This window comes from Coturnix japonica, unplaced genomic scaffold (assembly GCF_054131305.1).
Source record: "Coturnix japonica strain WE unplaced genomic scaffold, WE-NBRP24 Scf085, whole genome shotgun sequence".
Taxonomy (NCBI): domain Eukaryota; kingdom Metazoa; phylum Chordata; class Aves; order Galliformes; family Phasianidae; genus Coturnix; species Coturnix japonica.
In genome coordinates this window covers 190,412-196,594 of record NW_028188988.1, presented here as the reverse complement: position 1 = coordinate 196,594, position 6,183 = coordinate 190,412, and the positions used below count along the sequence as shown (strand labels likewise).

The 6,183-nt window shown below is 49.5% G+C and overlaps 1 pseudogene across 1 annotated transcript; it reads left to right on the top strand.

The window, feature by feature from the left end:
• The first annotated feature begins 1,279 nt into the window (after positions 1 to 1,279).
• LOC146751484 (SUMO-activating enzyme subunit 1-like) lies at positions 1,280 to 5,185 on the top strand (annotated as a pseudogene). The gene is made up of 3 exons (XR_014941506.1): positions 1,280 to 1,437; positions 3,754 to 3,866; positions 4,856 to 5,185. The product of XR_014941506.1 is annotated as an SUMO-activating enzyme subunit 1-like (transcript).
• Positions 5,186 to 6,183: the final 998 nt, after the last annotated feature.

Sequence of the window (6,183 nt, the reverse complement as noted above, 5' to 3'; positions counted from 1 at the left end):
ATGTTGGGGCGGAGATTAACGATGATGAAGGCGGAAAAGCACGAAGGGAGGGCGGAGATTGCCGATGTTGGGGCGGAGATTGACGAAGTTGGGGCGGAGATTAACGATGATGAAGGCGGAAAAGCACGAAGGGAGGGTGGAGATTGACGAAGTTGGGGCGGAGATTGCCGAAGTTGGGGCGGAGATTGACGAAGGGAGGGCGGAGATTGACGAAGTTGGGGCGGAGATTGACGAAGTTGGGGCGGAGATTGACGATGTTGGGGCGGAGATTGCCGAAGTTGGGGCGGAGATTGCCGAAGTTGGGGCGGAGATTGCCGAAGTTGGGGCGGGGATTGCCGAAGTTGGGGCGGAGATTGCCGATGTTGGGGCGGAGATTGCCGAAGTTGGGGCGGAGATAGACGATGTTGGGGCGGAGATAGACGATGATGAAGGCGGAAATAACCGAAGGGAGGGCGGGGATTGACGAAGTTGGGGCGGGGATTGCCGAAGGGTGGGCGGAGATTGCCGATGTTGGGGCGGAGATTGACGAAGTTGGGGCGGAGATTAACGATGATGAAGGCGGAAAAGCACGAAGGGAGGGTGGAGATTGACGAAGTTGGGGCGGAGATTGCCGAAGGGAGGGCGGAGATTGACGAAGTTGGGGCGGAGATTGACGATGTTGGGGCGGAGATTGACGAAGGGAGGGCGGAGATTGACGAAGGGAGGGCGGAGATTGACGAAGTTGGGGCGGAGATAGACGAAGTTGGGGCGGAGATTGACAATGATGAAGGCGGAAATAACCGAAGGGAGGGCGGAGATTGCCGATGTTGGGGCGGAGATTGCCGATGTTGGGGCGGAGATTGACGATGATGAAGGCGGAAAAGCACGAAGGGAGGGCGGAGATTGACGAAGTTGGGGCGGAGATAACCGAATGGAGGGCGGAGAGAGACGAAGGGGTGACGGAAAGTACCGAGAGATAGCGAAGGGAGCCGAATAGTAGCGGAAGATACCGAGGGGGTGACGGAAAGTACCGAGGGGGTGACGGAAAGTTCCGAGTGGGTGACGGAAAGTACCGAGAGATAGCGAAGGGAGCCGAATAGTAGCGGAAGTTACCGAGGGAGTGACGGAAAGTTCCGAGTGGTTAACGGAGAGAACCGAAGGGTGGCGGAAAGTGCCGAACTGTTAACGAAGGGAACCGAAGGGTGGCGGAAAGTGCCGAACTGTTAACGAAGGGAACCGAAGAGGGTGACGGAAATTACCGAACGTTTGTGAGGAGAACCGAAGTGGGTTGACGGAAATTGCCGAACGTTCTGTGAGGAGAACGGAGGAGGCGACCGAGCGGGAAATGGTGGAGAAAGAAGATGGAGGAGAAGGGGGGGGGCCCGGCGGTATCAGTGAGGAGGAAGCGGCTCAATACGATCGTCAGATCCGGTTGTGGGGGTTGGAGGCCCAAAAACGGTACGGGGTCGTTTTGGGGGGGTTTTATGGGGGGTATATGGGGGTTGGAGGGTCTGTGAGGCCTATGGGGGGGGTATAGGGGGGGCTTGGGGTGTTATAATGGGGTCTTATGGGGTTTAAGGGGGTATAGGGGGCTTATGGGGTCATTATGGGGGCTCTGGGGGTCTGTATGGGGGCTATAGAGGACTCTGGGGGTCTTTATGGGGGATCTATGGGGCTATAGAGGGCTATAGGGGTCTTTATGGGGGATCTATGGGGTTATAGGGGGCTCTGGGGGTCTTTATGGGGGCTTTAAGGGGCTATAGAGGGGTTTGGGGGTCTTATATGGGGTCTTTATGGGGGCTATAGAGGGCTATAGGGGTCTTTATGGGGTCTCTATGGGGCTCTGAGGGTCTTTATGGGGCTCTGGGGGGCTCTGGGGGTCTTTATGGGGTCTCTATGGGGCTATAGGGGTCTTTATGGGGTCTCTATGGGGCTATAGGGGTCTTTATGGGGTCTCTATGGGGCTATAGGGGTCTTTATGGTGGATCTATGGGGCTATATGGGGTCTTTATGGGGTTTCTATGGGGCTATAGGGGTCTTTATGGGGTCTCTATGGGGCTATAGAGGGTCTATATGGGGTCTCTATGGGGCTATAGGGGTCTTTATGGGGGATCTATGGGGCTATAGAGGGGTTTAGGGGTCTTTATGGGGTCTTTATGGGGCTATGGGGGTCTTTATGGGGTCTCTATAGGGCTATAGGGGTCTTTATGAGGGATCTATGGGGCTATAGGGGGCTCTGGGGGTCTTTATGGGGGCTATAGAGGGCTATGGGGGTCTTTATGGGGTCTCTATGGGGCTATGGGGGTCTTTATGGTGGCTCTGTGGGGCTATAGAGGGCTATGGGGGTCTTTATGGGGTCTCTATGGGGCTCTGGGGGTCTTTATGGGGTCTCCATGGGGCTATAGGGGGTCTTTATGGGGGCTCTATAGGGTAAGAGGGGATGTGGGGAGGCTTTGGGGGGCCATAGAGGGTCTTTATGGGGGCTTTAAGGGGCTATAGAGGGGTTTGGGGGTCTTATATGGGGTCTTTATGGGGGCTATAGAGGGCTATGGGGGTCTTTATGGGGTCTCTATGGGGCTATGGGGGTCTTTATGGGGTCTCTATGGGGCTATAGGGGTCTTTATGGGGGATCTATGGGGCTATAAGGGGCTCTGGGGTCTCTATGGGGCTATAGGGGTCTTTATGGGGGATCTATGGGGCTATAGGGGGCTATGGGGGTCTTTATGGGGGATCTATGGGGCTATAGGGGCTCTGGGGGTCTTTATGGGGGCTTTAAGGGGCTATAGAGGGGTTTAGGGGTCTTATATAGGGTCTTTATGGGGGCTATAGAGGGCTCTGGGGGTCTTTATGGGGTCTCTATGGGGCTATAGGGGTCTTTATGGGGGATCTATGGGGCTATAGGGGGCTATGGGGGTCTTTATGGGGGCTTTAAGGGGCTATAGGGGTCTTTATGGGGTCTCTATGGGGCTATAGGGGTCTTTATGGGGCTATAGGGATTAAATGGGATTAGGATTAAATGGGATAAATGGGATTAATTGGGATTAATTGGGATTAATAGGAATTAAATGGGATTAATTGGGATTAAATGGGATTAAATGGGATTAAATTGGATTAAATGAGATTAAATGGGATTAATTGGGATTAATTGGGATTAAAGGGGTTAAATGGGATTAATTGGGATTAATTGGGATTAAATGGGATTAAATGGGCTAAATGGGATTAATAGGAATTAAATGGGATCAAATGGGATTAAATGGGATTAATAGGGATTAAATGGGATTAAAGGGGGTTAAATGGGATTAAATGGGATTTAAAGGGATTAAATGGGATTAAATGGGATTAAATGGGAATAAATGGGATTAAATGGGATTAATAGGAATTAAATGGGATTTAATGGGATTGGGGTTAAATTGGATTAAATGGGATTTAAAGGGATTAAATGGGATTAAATGGGATTAAAGGGGATTAATTGGGATTAAATAGGATTAAATGGGATTAAAGGGATTTAATGGGATTAAATGGGATTAATTAATTGGGATTAATTGGGATTAATTGGGATTAATTGGGATTAAATGGAATTAATTGGGATTGGGATTAATAGGATTAAATGGGACTAGAATTAAGGCATTAGCATTAACATCATTAACCCCCCTCCAGCCCTAAACCCCATCGATTTTACCCCAAATCTCACCTAAAAACTCCCTTTTTTACCCCATTTCCAACCCCACCTTTTCCCCCGACCCCAATTTCTGTGTTTTTTACCCCAAAAAAAAGCCTGCGGGCGTCTCGTGTGCTGCTGGTCGGGCTCCGTGGGCTCGGGGCCGAGGTGGCCAAGAACCTGATCCTGGCTGGGGTCAAAGGGGCTCACAATGATGGATCATCAGCAGGTGAGGGGCTTTTTGGGGTGAAAAAGGGCGATTTTGGGGCATTTGGGGTGAAAAATGGGGTTTTTGGGGTCTTTGGGGGCACGTGAAGGGATTCCTGGTGTCGAAATGGGGGGTTTGGGGGTGAAAATGGGCAGTTTTGGGGTGAAAAAGGGCGATTTTGGGGTGAAAAATGGCGATTTTGGGGGCTTTTTGGGGTGAAAAAGGGCGATTTTGGGGGCTTTTTGGGGTGAAAAATGGGGTTTTTGGGGGCACCTGAAGGGATTCCTAGTGTAAAAATGGGGGTTTTTGGGGTGAAAATGGGCAGGTTTTGGGGTGAAAAACGGGGTTTTTGGGGGCACATGAAGGGATTCCTAGTGTAAAAATGGGGTTTTTTGGGGTGAAAAAGGGGGAAATTGGGGTCTTTTTGGGGTGAAAAAGAGGGATTTTGGGGTCTTTGGGGTCACCTGAAGGGATTCCTAGTGTCAAAATGGGGTTTTTTGGGGTGAAATGGGGCAGTTTTGGGGCATCTGAAGGGGAAAATGTTCTGTTTTGGGACATTTAAGCCCCCTTTTCCCCCCTCAAAAATGCTCTTTTGAGGAAATTGTTGGATTTTAGGGGTTTTAAGGGGGAAATTGTTCAATTTTAGGGGTTTTGAGAGAGAAATTGTTCAGTTTTAGGGGTTTTAAAAGGGAAATTGCTCGATTTTAGGGGTTTAAAGGGGGAAATTGTTCAATTTTGGGGCTTTTAAACCCTTTTTGCTGTGAAAATGCTCTTTTTGGGGGAAAATTGTCCTGTTTTGGGTCACTTAAAGGTACAAATTGTTCCATTTTGGGGCATCCACTGCTCCTAGAATCACTATTTTGGGTGGAAATATCTCAATTTTGGGGTAAACCGAGGTGGAAATTCATCCATTTCGGGCACCAGAAGTTCTCTCTGCCCCCCATAATCCCCATTTCTACCCTCTCAGGCTCAGGATAACCCCTAAATTCCCTTATTTCTCCCCATTTTAGGTGTCTCCTGAGGACACACGGGCACAATTCCTGGTCCCTGCTGGTTCTGTGGGGCGCAATAGGGCCGAGGCGTCGCTGGAACGGGCCCAGAACCTCAACCCTATGGTGGATGTCAAGGCCGACCCCGAAAACGTCGAGAGCAAACCCGAAGCTTTCTTCACCCAATTCGATGCTGTGAGAGTCCCAAAAATGGGGGATTTAGGAGGAAAATGGGGGGGAGGGATGCGTTGTTGGGGGTCATAAGGCTCCTGGGTGGGTTTTGGGGGGGGTTGTGTATGAAAATTGGGGGGTTTTGCCCCATTTTTTTGTGTTAAAAGGATTCTTAAAGGATCTTGAAGTCGTGGGTTTATTGGGATTATGGAATGGGATTGGGATTATGGGATTGGGATTATGGGATTGGGGTTATGGGATGGGATTATGAGATGGGATTGGGATTATGGGATTAGGATTATGGGATTGGGATTATGGGATTGGGATTATGAGATGGGATTGGGATTATGGGATTAGGACTATGGGATTGGGGTTATGGGATGGGATTGGGATTATGGGATGGGATTGGGACTATGGAATGGGATTGGGATTATGGAATGGGATTGGGATTGCGAGATGGGATTGAGGTTATGAAATGGGATTGGGATTACGGAATGGGATTGGGGTTATGAGATGGGATTGGGATTAAATATTGGGATTAAGGGAAGGGATTGAGATTAAACCATGGGATTAAAGGGAAAGGATTCAGATTAAACATTGGGATTAAGGGGAAGAGATCGAGATTAAGGGGTTGGGATTGGGATTAAGGGAAGGGATAGGGATTAAACATTGGGATTAAGTGGTCAGGATTGGGATTAAGGGGAAAGGATCGGGATTAAGGGTTGGGATTAAGGGGAAGGGATTGGGATTAAGGGGAAGGAATAGAGATTAAGGGGTCGGGATTTGGCTTAGGGGGAAGGGATTGAGATTAAGGGGTTGGGATTGGGATTAAGGGAAGGGATAGGGATTAAACATTGGGATTAAGGGGAAGGATCGGGATTAAGGGGAAGGAATCAGGATTAAGGGGAAATGATTGGGATTAAGGGTTGGGATTGAGGGGAAGGGATTGGGGTTAAACATTGGGATTAAGGGGTCGGGATTGGGATTAAGGGGCTGGGATTGGGATTAAGGGGTCAGGATTGGGATTAAGGGGAAGAGATCAGGATTATTTAAAGGGATTGGGATTAAACATTGAGATTAAGGGGAAGGGATTGGGATTAAGGGGTCAGGATTGGTATTAAGGGGGAAGGGATTGGGATTAAGGGGTTGGGATTGGGATTAAACATTGGGATTAAGGG